Source organism: Urocitellus parryii, chromosome X (genome assembly GCF_045843805.1).
Source record: "Urocitellus parryii isolate mUroPar1 chromosome X, mUroPar1.hap1, whole genome shotgun sequence".
NCBI lineage: Eukaryota > Metazoa > Chordata > Mammalia > Rodentia > Sciuridae > Urocitellus > Urocitellus parryii.
Window position 1 is genome coordinate 28,880,383 of NC_135547.1, and position 21,563 is coordinate 28,901,945.

Below are 21,563 nucleotides of genomic sequence, written 5' to 3' on the forward strand. Positions count from 1 at the left end.
TTTAGAAGAGGTAATAGGTGCAACAGATGGAATGTCAGATAGAGAGGTCAGGATATACATGCTTCAGATGATCTGGAGTCTCAAGGAAGACATGAGACAGCAAAATCAGACAATGAAAGATCACATTGACAAACAAATCCAGGAAGTAAAAGATCAATTTCACAGGGAGATAGGGGTAATAAAAAACAAACAAATAGAAATCCTAGAAATGCAGGAAACAATAAACCAACTTAAAAACTCAATTGAGAATACTACCAGCAGAGTAGATCACTTAGAAGAGAGAACATCAGACAATGAAGACAAAGTATTTCAACTGGAAAAGAACATAGACAGCTCAGCAAGTCTGCTAAGAAACCATGAGCAGAACATCCAAGAATTATGGGACAACATCAAAAGACCAAATTTAAGAGTCATTGGGATACAGGAAGGCACAGAGCTCCATACCAAAGGAATAAACAGTCTATTCAGTGAAATAATATGAGAAAACTTCCCAGACTTGAAGAATGAGACAGAATCCCAAATCCTAGAAGCCTACAGGACACCGAATGTGCAAAATCATAAGAGATCCACACCTAGACACATTATAATGAAGATGTCCAACATACAGAATAAGGAGAGAATTTTAAAAGCTGCAAGAGAAAGAAAGCAGATTACATTTAGGGGTAAACCAATCAGGATAACAGCTGGTCTCTCAACACAGACTCTGAAAGCTAGAAGATCCTGGAATAACATATTTCAAAAGCTGAAAGAAAATGGGTTCCAACCAAGAATCGTGTATCCGGCGAAATTAAGCTTCAGGATAGAAGATGAAATTAAAACCTTCCACGATAAACAAAAGTTAAAAGAATTCGCAGCTAGAAAACCATCTCTGCAAAACATCCTCAGCAAAACATTACAGGAAGAGAAAATGGAAAATAACATTGAAAACCAACAATGGGAGGTAGGACAGTAAAGGGGGGAAAGTAGTCAAAGAGGATAACAAAGCAGGTTTAGTAACATCAATAAACAAATATGGATAGAAGAACAAACCATATCTCAATAATAACCCTAAATGTTAATGGCTTAAACTCACCAATTAAGAGACACAGGCTAGTAGAATGGATCACAAAACAAGACCCAACAATATGCTGCCTACAGGAGACACATCTGATAGGAAAAGATATTCATAAACTGAAGGTGAAAGGTTGGGAAAAATCATACCACTCATATGGACTGCGGAAACAAGCAGGAGTGTCCATACTCATATCTAATAAAATAGATTTCAAGCCAAAGTTAATCAAAAGGGATAAAGAAGGACACTTCATACTGCTCAAGGCAACCATACACCAACAAGACATAACAATCATAAATATATATGCCCCAAATAATGGTGCAGCTGTGTTCATCAAGCAAACTCTTCTCAAGTTCAAGAGTCTAATAGACCACCATACAATAATCATGGGAGACTTCAACACACCTCTCTCACCACTGGACAGATCTACCAAACAAAAGTTAAATAAGGAAACTATAGAACTCAATAACACAATTAACAACCTAGACTTAATTGACATATATAGACTATACCACCCAACATCAAGTAGTTACACTTTTTTCTCAGCAGCACATGGAACCTTCTCAAAAATAGACCATATATTATGTCACAGGGCAACTCTTAAACAATATAAAGGGGTAGAGATAATACCATGCATCTTATCTGATCATAATGGAATGAAACTAAAAATCAATGATAAAAGAAGGAAGGAAAAATCAAGCATCACTTGGAGAATGAACAATAGGTTGCTGAATGATCAATGGGTTTTAGAAGACATCAAGGAGGAAATTAAAAACTTCCTAGAGTTAAATGAAACCACAGACACAACATATCGGAATCTATGGGACACATTGAAAGCAGTTCTAAGAGGAAAATTCATTGCTTGGAGTTCATTCCTCAAAAAAAGAAAAAAACAACAAATAAATGATCTCATACTTCATCTCAAATTCCTAGAAAAAGAAGAGCAAAACAACAGCAAAAGAAGTAGAAGGCAAGAAATAATTAAAATCAGAGCTGAAATTAATGAAATTGAAACAAAAGAAACAATTGAAAAAATTGACAAAACTAAAAGTTGGTTCTTTGAAAAAATAAATAAAATTGACAGACCCTTAGCCATGCTAACGAAGAGAAGAAGAGAGAGAACCCAAATTACTAGCATACGGGATGAAAAAGGCAATATCACAACAGACACTTCAGAAATACAGAAGATAATCAGAAATTATTTTGAATCCTTATACTCCAATAAAATAGAAGATAGTGAAGGCATCGATAAATTTCTTAAGTCATATGATCTGCCCAGATTGAATCAGGAGGATATAGACAACCTAAACAGACCAATATCAATTGAGGAAATAGAAGAAGCCATCAAATGACTTCCAACTAAGAAAAGCCCAGGACCGGATGGGTATACAGTAGAGTTTTACAAAACCTTTAAAGAGGAACTAATACCAATACTTTTCAAGCTATTTCAGGAAATAGAAAAAGAGGGAGAACTTCCAAATTCATTCTACGAGGCCAACATCACCCTGATTCCGAAACCAGACAAAGACACTTCAAAGAAAGAAAACTACAGACCAATATCTCTAATGAACCTAGATGCAAAAATCCTCAATAAAATTCTGGTGAATCAGATAAAAAAACATATCAAAAAATTGTGCACCATGATCAAGTAGGATTCATCCCTGGGATGCAAGGCTGGTTCAATATACGGAAATCAATAAATGTTATTCACCACATCAATAGACTTAAAAATAAGAACCATATGATCATCTCGATAGATGCAGAACAAGCATTCGACAAAGTACAGCATCCCTTTATGTTCAAAACTCTAGAAAAACTAGGGATAACAGGAACATACCTCAACATTGTAAAAGCAATTTATGCTAAGCCTCAGGCTAGCATCATTCTGAATGGAGAAAAATTGAAGGCATTCCCTCTAAGATCTGGAAGAAGACAGGGATGCCCTCTTTCACCACTTCTGTTCAACATAGTCCTCGAAACACTGGCCAGAGCAATTAGGCAGACAAAAGAAATTAAAGGCATAAAAATTGGAAAGGAAGAACTTAAATTATCACTATTTGCAGATGACATGATTCTATACCTAGCAGACCCAAAAGGGTCTACAAAGAAACTATTAGAGCTAATAAATGAATTCAGCAAAGTGGCAGGATATAAAATCAACACGCATAAATCAAAGGCATTTCTGTATATCATCGACAAATCCTCTGAAATGGAAATGAGGACAACCACTCCATTCACAATATCCTAAAAAAAAAATGAAATACTTGGGAATCAACCTAACAAAAGAGGTGAAAGACTTATACAATGAAAACTACAGAACCCTAAAGAGAGAAATAGAAGAAGATCTTAGAAGATGGAAAAATATACCCTGTTCATGGATAGGCAGAACTAACATCATCAAAATGGCGATATTACCAAAAGTTCTCTATAGGTTTAATGCAATGCCAATCAAAATCCCAACGGCATTTCTTGTAGAAATAGATAAAGTAATTATGAAATTCATATGGAAAAATAAAAGACCCAGAATAGCAAAAACAATGCTAAGCAGGAAGTGTGAATCAGGCGGTATAGCGATACCAGATTTCAAACTATACTACAGAGCAATAGTAACAAAAACAGCATGGTACTGGTACCAAAACAGGCGGGTGGACCAATGGTACAGAATAGAGGACACAGAAACCAATCCACAAAACTACAACTATCTTATATTTGATAAAGGGGCTAAAAGCATGAAATGGAGGAAGGATAGCAACTTCAACAAATGGTGCTGGGAAAACTGGAAATCCATATGCAACAAAAATGAAAATGAATCCCTTTCTCTAGCCATGCACAAAAGTTAACTCAAAATGGATCAAGGAGATTGATATCAAATCAGAGACACGGCGTCTGATAGAAGAAAAAGTTGGTTATGATCTACATACTGTGGGGTCGGGCTCCAAATTCCTCTATAGGACACCCATAGCACAATAGTTAATAACTTGAATCAACAAATGGGACTTACTCAAACTAAAAAGTTTTTTCTCAGCAAGAGAAACAATAAGAGAGGTAAATAGGGAGCCTACATCCTGGGAACAAATCTTTACTCCTCACACTTCAGATAGAGCCCTAATATCCAGAGTATACAAAGAACTCAAAAACTTAGACAATAAGAAAACGAATAACCCAATCAACAAATGGGCCAAGGACTTGAACAGACACTTCTCAGAGGAGGACACACAATCAATAAGTACATGAAAAAATGCTCACCATCTCTAGCAGTCAGAGAAATGCAAATCAAAACCACCCTAAGATACCATCTCACTACAGTAAGATTGGCAGCCATTCTAAAGTCAAACAACAACAAATGCTGGCGAGGATGTGGAGAAAAGGGTACACTTGTACATTGCTGGTGGGACTGCAAATTGGTGCAGCCAATTTGGAAAGCAGTATGGAGATTTCTTGGAAAACTGTGAATGGAACCACCATTTGACCCAGCTATTCCCCTTCTCGGACTATTCCCTAAAGACCTAAAAAGAGCATGCTACAGGGACACTGCTACATCAATGCTCATAGCAGCACAATTCACAATAGCATGACTGTGGAACCAACCTAGATGCCCTTCAATAGATGAATGGATAAAAAAATGTGGCATTTATACACAATGGAGTATTATTCTACATTAAAAAATGACAAAATCATAGAATTTGCAGGGAAATGGATGGCATTAGAGCAGATTATGCTAAGTGAAGCTAGCCAATCCCTAAAAAACAAATGCCAAATGTTTTCTTTGATATAAGGAGAGTAACTAAGAACAGAGTTGGGAGGAAGAGCATGAGAATAAGATTAACATTAAACAGGGGTGAGAGAGGGGAGGGAAAAGGAGAGAGAAGGGAAATTGCATGGAAATGGAAGGAGACCCTCATGGTTATACAAAATTACATACAAGAGGAAGTGAGGGGAAAGGAGGAAAAAAAACAAGGGGAAAAATGAATTACAGTAGATGGGGTAGAGAGAGAAGATGGGAGGGGAGGGGAGGGGAGGGGGATAGTAGAGGATAGGAAAGGCAACAGAATACAACAGATACTAGTATGGCAATATGTAAAAACGTGGATGTGTAGCCGATGTGATTCTGCTATCTGTATATGGGGGAAAATGGGAGTTCATAACCCACTTGAATCAAAGTGTGAAATATGATATGTCAAGAACTATGTAATGTTTTGAACAACCAACAATAAAAATTAAAGAAAAATAAAACATTCTCTAGTAGCGCACACCTATAATCCTAGTAGCTCGGGAGGATGAGACAGGAGAATCAGTGAGTTCAGAGCCAGTCTCAGCAAAGGTGAGGCACTAAGCAACTCAGTGAGACCCTGTCTCTAAATAAATACAAAATAGGGCTGGGGATGTGGCTCAGTGGTTGAGTGCCCCTGAGTTCAATCCCCAGTGCCAAAAAAAAAAAAAGAAAAGAAAGAAAGACAAAAGAAGGAAAGAAAGAAAGAGGCTTGGGGATATAGCTTAGTAGTAAAGTGCCCTTGAATTCAATTCTACAATTCTAATAACAAAAAATGAATAAATTTGAAAATAATCAAAATGCATTCTACTGTTATGTATAACTAATTAGAACAAATAAAAATTATTATTTTAATAAATAATTAAATAATAAAAATTTAAAAAGGACTCTGGGATGTACTCAGTAGCAAAGCACCCTTGTGTTTAATCCCCAGTTCAAAAAGAAAGGAAGGAAGGAAGGAAGGAAGGAAGGAAAGAAAAAAAAATGAGCAAATAAGTAGAATAAAGGTCAGGTAAATGCCAGGTTTCTCATAATGGAGAAGATACTAAAAACATGGAGAGTAGGAAAAGCAGACTGAATGTTGAGATTTGGGGGTTGGGATGGAAGTTTTGTTATAGACTCATATTTTAAAATATATATATATATATACATATATATGTGTAAGTATATATATATATATTCACACACACACACACACATATATATATATATATATATATATATATATATATATATATATATTCACACACACACATATATATATATATACACTCATGGAGATGTAGAAATAGTTATATGTATGTGGATAGAGATACAGGTGCTCTTCAACTTATGATAGGTTACATCTTGATAAACTAATCTTCAGTTGGAAATATAAGTTGAAAAGGCCTCTTATCAAATTTAATCAAGTGATTTTTAAGGGACAGAAAAAGTAAGCTCGCTCTTTTACAGGGAAAGCCAAGTCAGGAACTCAAATTAGGCAAGAACCAAAATTAAACTCTTTTATCAGTTATTCTTATTATCTTTAAAAGTTTTGTTTTTATATTTTCACACATATTTCCTACTTTTTTTAAAGAATAAATTATTTACTATGTGGAGTCTACAAAAGAGATTCAGCTGAATGCTATTTTCATCAGAAAAGGGTATGGATCAAAGAGGCATACTGGTATCAGAAACAATGATATTTATATACACAGGTCATATAGATATATAAGAAATATGAGCAAAAAACATAAAAAAATTAAGAGAACTTTCTGAAAGGAAAACTTGAAGAAAAAAATTTATGATGTCAGTTTTTTCTTTCTATGCTTCCCTATAAGGCCTAAATTTATATTCGCTTCATGTTTCTTTCAGGAAGATGAATAAGTTATGCAAAACAAAGCACAGCAACATTTAAATTATACAGAAAAGCTTAGGTTTGAAAATAATTTGACAATGAGATAAGCAAGAGGGTCCAATTAAACAAACCCTTGGGCAAATTACTATTTCTTTCACCATTTCACCAATTCATATTTTTTCATAATTTATAGAAAAAATCCTTGCCTAACTAGTTGTTTCTTAGTCTACTTTAATTAAAACAAAGCAGTATTTATTAGCAACACTCCATTGCTAACAACTTTAATTTTCCTATCAAACTCAGGCAAGAAATTATTAAATTCATAAATGTGCTTTCATTGCATTTTAATGGAAATGAAATTAGATCTGTCTTATCAGAGGTAGGACTAGTCAACACTAAAAGAAGCAGAAGAACTGCCAAATAGTCAATTTACATAAATAAATTTGCCTCCTTTATAAATCACGAAGTCTTTTCATGAAAGCTTGAAAAGCAACATCACTCCCAAGCTGACTTTGAATTGATGGACTCATGGTGAGTTTGATAAGATTTAACCAAAATTTCCCCTCTTTTCTCCACACCAGGTAATTTTTAAGCTTTGCTTTTCCCATGATACCTATCTAAATGTTAATACTGCACATCCTTTCCATACTATTATTGCATTCCTAGGGAAGAAGTGCATATCCTGTACACAGCAATTCTGTTCAGTCTGAAATAACAGATATTCGGAAATACTTAGTCCTGAATAATTCATTTACAAAATCTACAAACTGATGATTGCAAATCTTGCTTTTAAAGGATTTTACTACATTTTATTGAAAGATACTATATAAAATGATTAGACGATGTAGCAAATTTTATTATCCAGGAATGTGCACTAAGCTGACCTCCTTGCTTTTTGTTTTTTGTTTTACTTTTAGAAATGCCAAACCCTCACTGAACTGTATAAACAATTGTTCTTCAAGTTAGAATAATTTTTTGAAGGTCACCAAGGCCAAATTCCTACCCGATTAAAAGTAAATATATTTCGTGCAACCTTCCTAACAAGAGGCATTTACTGTTCACTGGAATGTCCCTAGTAACAGAACATCCCAGTACACTGTCAGCTTTTGACTAGGTGTTCACAAATGCCCATTGCTTACCTTCTGCTTTGTCTTGATCGAACTTTAGATTTCCATTTTCCCTCTAGGCCCCACAAGCCTAAGCAAAGGCTAGAAATCTGAAAATATCCCCTTATTGGCTTATCCTGAACTCAGTTTACCACAGATTCCTCTGATCATTTCCATTCACTGCTTAGCCCTACCTAGAAAAGACAATCTTTTTCTATGTGCTTCTGAGAAACGGGCAGATTTCTGAGATCACAGCATTATCCCTATTGCAAAAGTCTTTCTTCTGGATAAAACTTGTTATCTAAGGATAGATTTGTTTTTATTTGAATTTTTAAAAATACTTTTTAGTTGTAAGTGGATCTTTTATTTATTTATTTATTTATACATGGTGCTGAGGATCGAACCCAGGGCGTCACACATGCCAGGCAAATGCCCTACCACTAAGCCCCTTATTTAAAATTTTGCCCCTTATTTGAAAATTTTGATAAAATATGTAAAAGCCCTAAACTTGGCACCTTAAATAATATATATGCCTCTGAACTGATTTTCTTACACTGTGCTATCTCTTAATTTCTTCCTGCTTTCCCTCCTCCATCTATTTTCCCTTCCATTTTACAAAGTCATGGACTTAAACACTAAAATATTCTTATAGCTTTAAAATTCTAACTCACTGGTCCCCTGGATCAACCCCATGGCTCTGGGTGACATTTTCATCCTGAAATATTGCTTCTCACATTTTAGCCATTATGCACACTTGTAACAAAATCAGCTTCTTAAAGTATGTTTCATTGAGCAGCATTACTCTGCTGAATAGCCACTAATAGCTGTTCACCATCTTCTAAATGCTTGCTTTATTTAACTTCAAATTTAAGTTCTTCCATAGTAGAACAGGAGCTTGGTCGCCAATATAATTAAATGTTGGGATTTTAGAAACATTCAGGAACCTTTTAGATGTATACTCATGTAGAGATCAAATTGTCCAAGAATAAGCCAATCATGATTAAATTAGCTTGAATGTACAAACACAATAAATTAAGTTAGATCCCTGCCATGTAGATAAACTATAAATGATGGTTTTGACTCCAATGAATCACTGTAATAAATTTATATGCTAGGATTACAGAAATAAATTTCCAGTAAAATATCACCCCAAAATTAAATTCTGCCTTCTTACTACTTAATCCAATGCCACACTAGGCACTTATTGAGAAGAAAATATATTTCTGAAACTTACATATGAAACTTTCATGTAATATACATAATTGTACTATCAAAAGATTCCTAATATAATTATGAAAAGCAAATATAAAAAGCTTATTCTAAAATATTTGTTTCTGACCACAGTTGACTAGTAAGTAACAGCCCAACTACTTTACTTTCAAAAACTGATAGAAAATCTAGACAAAATATTTTTGTAAATATGGAATGTTTTATCTTGAATGCAATTATGGCTACATGGATCTACACATGGGACACAATTGCATAGAATAACATGCATATATTTTATAATATTCATATCCTCATTTTGATATTATATTTTATCTATGTAGAAGTAAATCTGGAAGAAACTGGATAAAAACACATTTTACCGCTCTATATTATTTTTTAACTTCCTGTGAATTTATGATTATTTCAGAACAACTGTTTTTTGATATTTGTTTGGAAACATCAGAAAGCTACAAATATAGGCAGGACACTGGGTTCAAGATGCCAAGGAGAATAGAAACACTAAGAGGTGAGCCCAAAATATGGTACTACTGTTTCCCTATAGGTATTTATAAATTAATAAGTGAGAGACAAAAGCTAAGATTATGAGCTCAGCTTTCAGCACTTTTGTGGAGCAAAGGAAAATGAAGTTGGAATATATATATATATATATATATATATATATATATATATATATATATATAAATTTGGCCTCCTCCAAATATATAGTATAGATATACTATACAAAATGGTGACTGGTTAATGGCAAAATATTGTATTGAATAATACAAAGAATGGATGTGTATTTTCACCATGAAAATTATAATTATGTGAGATAATATGTTTGATAATTAGATAGATTTAAACTTTCCATAATGTATGTGTGTGTATACACTTCAAAATATCCTGTTAAAGTATTCCTGATATTTACCAAATTATTATATATAATTATTATGTATAATTATTCAGGAAAAATATCTGATCATGTAAAGCACCTACAGCACAACAGTAAAGTTTGAGCATCCCTAATCTAAAAAATCACAGATCCAAAGTCTCCAAAATATGATATAATATATATCAATATTAGGATTATAACTTTATTTTTGTATTTTAGTGAGGGTATATAGCTGTCATCAGATTGTTGTCATATTTGAAAAGGTTGTTCCAAATCACTTTTGTAAAGACTATTACCACGAAGACTTGAAAGCAAACTTCCAGGTATATTCCAGTCCTCACAATAAGAAAAAAAGGTGAATGAACTGACAATCAATTACTTTTCTTAGACTGTTTGGAAAAATGAGGCTGCAAAGAAAACTGTCACAAACAAAATTATTATGAATAACTCTGTGTCCACAACTTTGATATTGTAGATAAAATGTGTGAATTCTTTGAAAGACACAAACTATCAAACACACAAAAGAAGAAATAGTCTAAATAAGTCCATATCCACTTATAAAATTTGAGTCAATAATTAATAACCTTTCAAAAAAGAAAGCACCAGGACCAGATGGTTTCACTAGTGAATTTTATGAACATTTAATGAAGCAATGATACCAGTTCTCTACAATTACTTGCAGATAATGGAAGCAGAGAGAATATTTCAGAACTTGTTCTATGAGGCAGTAATACCCTAGCACCAAAAGCATACTAAAGCCATTATAAGAAAGGAAAACCACCAAATAATATTTCTCATAACATAGATGTAGATCACAAGCTCCATTAAATATTAGCAAATTGAATCCAATAATTTTAAATAAAAAACATATAGCACAAATGAGACTTATTCTTCATATGCAAGGAAGGTAGAACATTTAATCAATGTAATCTACCTATTGATAGCTACAAAGGAGGAGACCAAATTATATTGTTCTATTGTGAGCATGCATGAATATGCAACAATCAGTCCCACTATTACGTATAATTATTATTCATCAATGAAAATAAATTTAAAATGATAGTAAGGGAGGCAGAGCAAGATGGCAGCAGAATAAGATGCTCCAGAGATCATCTTCCCAGGAAATATCAATTTTAACATCTATTCACATATCAAAGAACCTTCAAAACAGCTAAGGAAAACAGGTGAGAGTTCATAGTACCTGCTTTTAGCTTAACTATAGGAAACCCATTGAAGGGAACTGGAAGAAAGGAGTTGCTTGCATCACCCCTCCCTAAAACTCAAGCAATAGAAAAATACTACTTGAAGGAGGGAGAAGGAATTAAGTCCAGACCTTAGAATTCAAACCTAATACCAGGCCCATCATGGAAAACCAAATGCCAGGCAAAATCCCATGACACCTGTCCCTATACCAGTGCTCATTGACATAACCTCTGGACATGCACGGGGCCTTGGTGGCCAACTGACTGCCTTTACCACCTTCCTCAAAGTCAGCAGTACAGTGCCAAAAGAGAGTCCATCTGATTTTGAGTAGAAGAGGAATATAAGCAATAGATGTTGTCTTGGAACTCATTATCAGGCCTGCTGAGGTAAAACCTAACACAGGCTATATCTCAACATCCCTTTTTCTCAGGACAAGACCCACATATGGAGCCTCTGAATCTGCCCTGGGACCAGGTGTATCCTGTACCCTGATGATATAGATGCATGTTTTGGCCTGTATCAACACCAGTTATGGTATGGGTCCAGAACACTCACCCATGATTCCGAAAGATCTGGCATCCATGAACTTCAGGTACAACAGAGCATCAGCCTTAGTGGTCCAAAGAGACTGACTCTACTATCCATTCCCCAAACCTCAGGAGCCCAGTATAAAGACTCAGTCCTAGGCCCACCCAGTGAAAGCCAATATCAGGTAGAATCCTATGGGCCCTGTATTCAAGCCAGTGCCTGAAGACAGAAATTCTAGACCCACATTAGTTTCAGGCAGAAACCTATGGTCCTGGTGGGATACACTTGAATTCTTGTTTTACTCACCTCTGGCTAGATTAAACTGTTTTGCAGCCAGTATCAGCATAGGCTTTGGTCCTATCCCTGTGACACACTAGACTCAATGGACTGTAAGTTCCAAATATGACCTAACATTGTGGCAGCCATGGTAGTCATAAGACATCTCACTCCATCCTTCAGGTCACCCACAACCAGCAAAAAATGAAGAAAGTCATTGTCTGGGGAAAGGGGTAGGAGGTAACAATTATTTGCTTTAGACCCTCCAAAGTAAGTTCCAGCATATGGGAAGAAGGAATGTTTTATAAAAACTGGTTGGCGATCACAAATGAGGTATCTGGACCTTACCTAGCCCCAGGAAGAGACTCATGGGGAACAATTACCGTACTATACATCCCCCCAGTTCTTCCCCAAAAAAAACACATCAACTATGAATTTGCAACAAATTTGGGCTTAGTGTTCTCTCTAGTGCTAAAACAGTGGTAGTAAGCCAACTACAGAATTGCAATAAATGTGGACTTAGGGCACTAACTAGAACTAAATAGTAGCAATGACTACAGTCTCAGAGCAAATAATAAACAATACACTCAGAATTTATAAAAGAAGGAACACAAACAAAGCCAGATTATAAAGACTGGAATTCATACTTGGTCCTTCAGTTTGTAGACTTCTTCAAGATAATTCTGGGAAACATGATATCACCTAAAGGTCAAAATAAGATGCCAGAAACTAATAAGTATGAGAGAATTCTCAGATGGAATTTTTAAAACACCTGCTTTCAGGAAACTCAATAAGCTTCAAGAAAACAAAGAGAAATAACTTAATACTCTAACAAACTTAAGCAAGAGAAAAAATAACAAAAAAAATCAACCATAAACTTTTGAGCTTAAAATACACTAAGTAAAATTAAGAAAATGATATGAAGCATGAATAGTAGCATAGATGAAACAGAAAAATTATTGAGCTCAAATAAAATTAATCAGAGAATAAAAAAGTAAAAAATGATGAGGAATAAATAAAGCTTGGAGGAATTTGCGGGGGGAGTATTAAAATAGTAAACATTTGGGATATTGAGGTTCAAAGAGAGATTTGGCAATTCCAAAGAGCTAGAAAGATTATTGAAAAAAATAATAAAATAAAATTGTCCAAACCTTGAAAAGGATAGTAATATCCAGGTGTAGGGAGGTCAAAGATTAGCAGGAAGATTTAATTCAGTCAAGTCTACACCAAGACATATTAATATTAAGCTCTTAAAATTATAAAAAAGAAAAAAACTATTGCCAAGGCTGCAAGAGAGAAGAAAAACATATAATGGTGTCCTAATTTTCATGACAACAGATTTTTCAGCAGAAACATTACAGCCAGGAGAATGTGGCATGAGATATTCACAGTGCTAAGGGGAGAAAATCATGCCAACCAATAATACTGTACCCAATAAAATTATGCTTCATAAATGAAGAAGAGAAAAAAATAATACTAGATCAGAAAAAATGATAGAATTTATTACCACCAAATCTATCCTAAAAGACATGAAAAGGTGAATTCTTCAAGCTATAAGAAAGAGACACTATGAGTAAACAATGGGAGGGATAAAACTTGCTAGTAACTGTAATTATGCCGTTCACTTCAAAATGCTTTATGTTGTAAACATACTGTACAATTGGTATCATTTATGTGTGCATCAAAATGTCAAATAATTAAAATATCAATAACCCTGTTAATAAGTTAAGAGGCAATATAAAATGGTGCAAAATGAGATATCAAAATCAAAATATAAGGAGAAATGGAATATAAGTGTTGACATTTGTATCAGTGAGTTTTTTATATCTTTCTTTTTGTTTTCTTTCCTGTCTTTAAGATTAAGTTGTTATCATTTACAAACACCTTGTATAATCAGAGATAGTTTTGAAAATGTCATGGTAACCAAAAAGCAAAAACCTATAATAAACACATCAAAAATAATAACCAAGGAATAAAAATATACTACTATAGACAATCTCTTGACACAAAGGAAGACTGAAAGACAAATAAGTAACAAATTGCAGCTATAAGACCTTACCTATCAATAATTACCTTAAATATAAATGAACAAAATTTCCCAATTAAGACAGAGTATCCGAATGAAAAAAATAATAACACTATCTATACACTGCTTACAAGAAATTCATTTCACCTCTAAGGGCATGTATAGATTGAAAGCAAAGATGTAGAAAAAGATATTCCTCCCAAATACAATCCAAAATAAAGCAGGAATAACCATACTTATATCAGATGAAATATAATTTGAATCAAAAGCAATACAAAGAAAGGAGGATTGCCATTATATAATTAGAAAAAGAGGTTCAATTGAGTAACAGGAAACAGGAATTGTAAATATACAATCACACAGTTTTTATATATAAAGAAAATAATAATAGAACTAAAGGTAAAGATAGAACCCAAAAGAGTGACAGTAAAGACTTTAACACTCTACTTCATGTAACAGACAGACTATACAGGCAAAAACCAAAGAAACAGAATTAAATCTCATTTTAAACAAAATGTACCTAATAGACATCTACAGAAATGTTTAGTCTGTGTTTTTTTATCACTGTAATAAATAGACCCAACAAGAACAACTTAGAGGAATAAAAGTTTATTTGGGGCTCATGTTTTTCAAAGGTTTTTGTACATAGATGGCCAACTCCACTGCTCTGAGCCCAAGAGAAGACAGCATATTACAAAGGAAGGGTCAACTAGAGGAAAGCGGCTTAGCTCATGGGAGGGTCAGAAAGCAAATAAAGAGGGGAAACAGGCCAAAGGAAATATGTGCCCTGTTCCAGGGCATACCCATAGTGACCCACCTCCTCCAATCAGGTCCCAGATGCCTACAATTATAAACCAGCTCATTTAAGCTAGGATAGACTGATTAGGTTATAGCTCTCACAAGCCATTCATTTTACTTCCAATTGTCCCTGCATTCACAGGAGTTTCCAGAGGATACCTAATATCCAAACAATAACTAAAACATTTCATACAAAAGCTTCTAAATACATATTCTTCTCAAGAGCAATGGAACATACTCCAGGATAGATCTTATGGTAAGCCACAAAACAAGCCTCGAAAATTTAAAAATCATATTGAGTATCTATTCAGACCACAATGCAATGAAATTAGAAATTAATAAAAAAACTTTGGAAATCATAAAAATATATGGAAAATAACAACTTAGTCATGAACAACCAATGGATTGAGGAATAAATCAAGAAGGAAATACTTGTTTTTAAATAAATGAAACCAGAAACACAACATACCAAAACCAATTGGATATAGCAAAAAGCAGCAAACAGGGAAGCATATAGCAATTAATGTCTGCAAAGGCAGAATGATCTCAACCTATTGCTACACCCAAGAAACTAGAAAATAAGAACAAATCAAAACTAAAAGTAGTAGAAAGAATAATAGAACAGAAATAAATGAAAGAAAGACTAAAAATGAAAAAAAGGAAAAACTGAAAGAATAATAGGGTTTTCAAAAAGATATTAAAAAAAATTGTCCATCCCTTACTCACACTAACCAAGAAAAGAAGATTCAACTAAAGATGAGAGAAAGAAAGGGAGAGATTGCAATTGATACCACAGAAACACAAAGGATTTTTACACACTATTAAAACTATATAGCAACAAACTTGATAATCTATAAGAAATAAACAAATTCTGAGACACATATACCATACCAACATTGAATCATAAAGAAATAAAAAATCTAAACACACCAAAACCAGGTAACAACATAGAATTATTTAAAAAGCCTTCCATCAAAGAAAAGCCCAGTAACAAATAGCTTCATTGCTATTTCTACCAAGTAACTAAAGAAGAACTAACACCAATTCTCCTTAAGTTATCCCCAAATATTGAATAGGAATATTTTTTTCAAAATACATACTATGATATCAATAATACACTGATAAAAAAACCATGCACAGAAAGACATTCAAAAAAGAGGCCAATAGTTTTAATAAACATATATACAAAACTACTAAAAGAAAACTAACTAAATCCAATAGTATATTAAAAGATTATTCACTGTGTCGGGATTGTGGTAAAGAAAGAGGTAAAGCACTTGCCTAGCATGCATGGGGCACTGGGTTCAATCCTCAGCACCACATAAAAATAAAATAAATATACTGTGTCCACCTATACCTAAAAAATAAATATAAAAAATGACTCTTCACCATGATCAAGCATGATTTATCCCAAGGATGAAAGGATATTTCAACATAGGCAAATCAGTGTACATAATACACCACATAAAATATGAAGAAAAAATCCATATGATCACCTCAAAAATATACAAAAAAGCATTTGATAAAATTCAACACCTTTCATTATAAAAATTCTGAATTAATTAGGTACTAAAGAAACATAGTTTTACATGATAAAACCGTCTGTAATAGCCTACAGGTAACATTATATGGAATGAGGGAAAATGAAAGCTTTCTCTTTCAAATGTGGAACAAGGCAGGGATGTCCACTATCATATATATATATATATATATATATATATATATATATATATATATAGAGAGAGAGAGAGAGAGAGAGAGAGAAGTTGGACATAATACCTTTATTTATTTATTTATTTATTTATTTTTATGTGGTGCTGAGGATCAAACCCAGTGCCTTGCACATGCTAGGAGAGTGCTCTACCACTGAGCCCCAGCCCCAGCCCCAGCCTCCTATTATCACTTTTATTCAGCATATTTGTTAGTCATCTTTTTACTGTTGTGACAAAAATACCTGACAAGAACAACTTAGAGGAGGAAAATTTTATTTTGGGCTTATGATTTTAGAAGTTCTGTCTATGATTGGCCCATTCCATTGCTTTGAACCTGAGATGAGACAGAAGATCATGTCGGAAGACTGTGTTGGAGGAAAACTGTTCCATTTATGGCAGTTCAGAGGAAGAGAGAGTGTAGGGAGCCAAGGACAGGTTATAGTTCCCAAGGGCACACCCCCAGTGACCTACTTCCTCTAGCCATGTTCCTGTATTTACTACACAGGAGTCCATTCAAATGCAATCTACTGATGAGGTTACAGCTCTCTCCATTGCCTAAAAGCTTTACCTCTGAACCTTCTCATATTGGAAATTGTGCTTTCAAAATATGAGCTTTTGGAGGTACATTTCCAGATCCAAACCATAAGAGCATAGTTTTAGAAAGTACTAGCCAGAGCAATCCTTCAATAGAAAGAAAGGGCATCTAAATAGGAAATGAAGTGAATTTGTCACTGTTTATAGATGACATGCTCTTATATATATAAAACCACAAAGACCCTACGCATCTCTTGTAAGAAACAATATTGATAAAATGCCTACTTATAAAATATCAAAAAGACATTGAAGAGGACAACAAAACAACAAAAAATTGCTATGATTTAGATCCTAAATGCCTCCCCACCCAAGTCCATGTTTTACAGGCTTGGTCCCTAGTCCTTGGTGCTATTCAAGGTGATGAAACTTTTAAAAGGTGGGGAAGTTAGAATATTAGATCATATGAGAGTAAGCCATGGAAGGGGATATCAGGACCCTGAAAATCCTCTTTTTTCTCACTCTACTTCCTGCCTACCATGAAGTCAAAAGATTCACTCCATTATATACTCTCTACTGTGATGTGCTGCCTTTCCATGGACCCAAAATCAATGGGGCCAAGTGAACATGAGGTGTCACCTCTGAAACCATGAGCCAAAATAAAGCTTCCCTTTTATAAGTTGATTATCTCAAGCATTTAGTCACAGTAATGGAAACCTGACTAACAGATATGCCATGTTCATCTATTGTAAGGAACAATATTGATAAAATGCCAATGCAAAATAGTCTACATATTCAATGAAATTACTGTTAAAATATCAATGATAATATTTAATGAACTAGACAAATACCTTATAACATATTTAAAACAATAAAAATACAAATAGCCAAAGCCATCTTGAGCAAAAGAACAAAGCAAGAGTTATAACACTTCAAAATATACTGAAAAGCTGAGGTAACCAAAAGAGCATGTTATTAGCATAAATACAGAAACACAGACCAATGGAACAGAATAAAGAACCTAGAAATTAAACTATGCACTTACGGCCAACTGATTTTTTTTTTACACAGTTTCTAAAGAACATACATCAGAGAAAGGAGAATCTTTTCCATAAATGATGCTGGAAAAATTGAATATCCAAATGTAAATCAAGTTAGATATTACCTCACTCCAGCAAGAACTGCTGTTATCAAAAGACCAACAATAACAGTGCCGACCAAGTTATGAAGAAAGAGGAATTCTTCCACTCTATTAGTGTGAGTGTAAGTTAGTATAGGCATTATGGAGAACAGTATGGCAGTCCTCATAAGCTAGAAATAGATTTATCTTATGATCCAGCTATCTAATTTATGGATATATATCCAAAGGAAATAAAATCAGTATGACAAACATACAACTGCATTCCCATATTTATTGCAGCACTATTCACAATATCCAAGATATAGAAGTAATTTAAGTGTCAGTCAATTGAAGAATGGATAAATAAAACATGGCACATATACAAATGGAATAGTAGTCAGTTATAAAAAGAATGAGATCCTGTCCTTTGTCAACAGCATGGATGGAACTGAAAATAATAATATTAGTTGAAATAGGCCCAGAACAGAAAGTCAAGTACTCATATGTGGAAACTAAAAATGTTGGTCTCACAGAAGTTGAGTAAAATGGTAGTTACCAGATGCTGGGAGAGTAGCAGGAAGGGATGAGGAAAAGTTGATCAATGGTTACTAAGTTATAGTCAGATAGGAGAAATAAGTTCTGGTGTGCTACTTAAGCAGTAGGGTGATAAGGATAATGTACTATAGATTTAAGTGAAGCTGGAAGGGATTTTTAATCTTTTTACCACAAAGAAATGAAAAATGACAAGAAATACAAGCTTACTCTGAATTGAACATTAGACCATGCATGTTTAAATGTATCAGAACATTTGGTGGGTACCCAATAATTACATAAAATTTTTGTATGAGTTAAAAATTTCACAGTAAAAGAACAGGATTATTGAACAAAGCATTGGAAAAGGACCACTATTTAAGATTTGATATATTGAGTAAAAGTATTTTATAATTTTATACTGCAGATTTATTTCTAAACTCTATTATTCAATGACTGAAGAAAAACACATCACTATACTTATGATTAACAATTTTAAAAGATTTGGAAAATTATCTTTCAAATAATAAATATTGGGATCAATACAATTTTATTCCCATGTTTGATTGCTCCTGTGGATAATTTATAAAATGAAAAATAGTAGTACCAATTCCAATAAATTGGTAATTGTTATGGGTTTTATATGAGGTATCCCCTAAAAGTTCACATGTGAGACAGAGCAAGAAGGTTCAGAGGAGAAATATTGAGTTGTGAGAGTCTTAACTCAATCAGTAAATTGATCCCCTGATGGGATTAACTGAGTGGGAACTGAAGGAAGGTGGGGTATGGCTGGAGAAGGTGGGCATTGGGGGCGTGGCTTTGGGATATATATTTGTATCTGTCAAGCAGAGATCTCTCTCTCTCTCTCTCTCTCCTTTCTGATCATCATGTGAGCTGCTTCCCTCCACCATGCACTTTAGCCATGATGTCCTGGCTCACCTCAAGCTCTGAGGAATGGAGCCGGCTGTCTATGGACTGAGACCTCTGAAACCGTGAGCCCCCAAATAAAGTTTTCCTCCCCTGCAATTGTGCTGGTTGTGTCCTTTAATCACAGCAGAGTAAAAGCTGACTGAAACAATTAAGTATATTTCATACAACTGTATATTTTTTCAGTACCAGGGATTGAACTCAGGGGCACTTAACTACTGAGCCACATTCCCAGTCCTCTTTTAAAATTTTGAGATAGGACCTCACTAGGTAGCTGAGGTTGGCTTTGAACTTGCTATCCCTCTGCCTCAGCCTACCAAGTTGCTAGGATTACAGCCACACACCACAGCACCTGGCTAATTGTGCGTATCAATATGCAAAAATACAGCTTTTACATTAAAAATTCCATTCACTGAAATATTAGTGATCACTTCAAATTTGATCACTGGTAGATGTAGCATTGTTCATAAAACAGCATACTCATTAGATGCTAATGAACACAAATATTTAGTACATCTATGGAGTCAAAAAGATATAAAAGAGCATGTTGCAGCAGAAATTTGCAAAATTGTGTAAGCAATTTAGCTTTAGCAGTATAACCAAATAAAAAGACATCATTTAGAATATATGCTGAGAGTATTCATAATGAAAAGAACTGAATTTTTATGACACATTCTCAATAAATATTATCATTTACTTTATTGGATCTTTTTAGTTATACATGACAAAAGAATTAATTTTGACACAATTATAAGAACATGGAATATAATTTGCTATAATTCAGTTCCCAGTACTTCCCCTTTACCTCCCCTCCTTCCTTCCCATTTTCCTAAAGGGGAAGTACTGGGAACTGAATTACAGCAAATTATATTCCATGTTCCCTCCCTCCATTCTACTGATATTTCTGCAATTTATAGTTTATTTTTTAATTAGTGTCTTATGGATGTACATGATGGTGAGATTCACTGTCTCATATGTACATAGGAGAGTTGGATCATATTCATTCCAATGTCTTTCCCTATCCCAACCCCTTCCCTTCCCTTCATTCCCCTTTGTCTATTCAACTATCTTTCTTCTATTCTCTTTTTTTTTAATTCACCCACCTTATTGTGAATTAGTTTCCACATATCAGAGAAAATATTTGACTTTTGACTTTTTGTCACTGGCTTATTTTATTTAGCATGATAGTCTTCAACTACTTTTAAGCATGTACTTTAATGGCTGCATGATATTCCATGTAGATATGTACTATGCTTTACTGAATCATTCCATTATTTTGGAGCACTTGAAGTTTTTCCAGAGTTGTACCTTTACTGACAAATAATGAGGAATAGCATTCAATATAAATCATTATTCTAAGGAAATATTAAAAATTATGGGTCAATTTCTGTGAGTTGAATTACTTCTTTAAAGAATACAAATACTGGCCAGGCATGGTGATGCATGCCTGTAATCCCCGTGGTTTAGGAAGCTGAGCGAGGAGGATTTCAGCTTCAAAGCTAGCCTCAGAAACTTAGCAAGGCCCACAGCAACATAGTGAGACCCTGTCTCAAAATAAATAAAATGGGCTGGAAATGTGGCTCAGTTATTAAGTGCCTCTGGGTTCAATCCCTGTTACTACTACTAATAATAATAAATAATAATAAATAAATATTGCTAAAGCTACTGATGAATAATTGCAAAGTGCTTTCTACAAAGGCACCAATTTATAATCCTAGGATAACAGGAGAGAAATACTATTGGGAAGCAGTATTTAAATACATCTTTGGCCAACTCCTCAATACTTGAATATGATAGCAGCTTTGTTTTAAGATGTCATTTCAGATGATTATACCCCATTTCATTAAAAAATATATAATCAGGAATGTTATAAGTGATATATCTTGCTTTTTACATTGAGAAAATATCAAGTGCAAAAATTTTACTTAAATAAATCATTTAAAAAAAATCAGTGTTGTCCAACATTTCTTGCTTCCAGAAATATGAATCTTAAAGTTTATTTTAGCAATTTTAGTATTTAAAAAAAACCCAAGTGATTTAGCTGTGC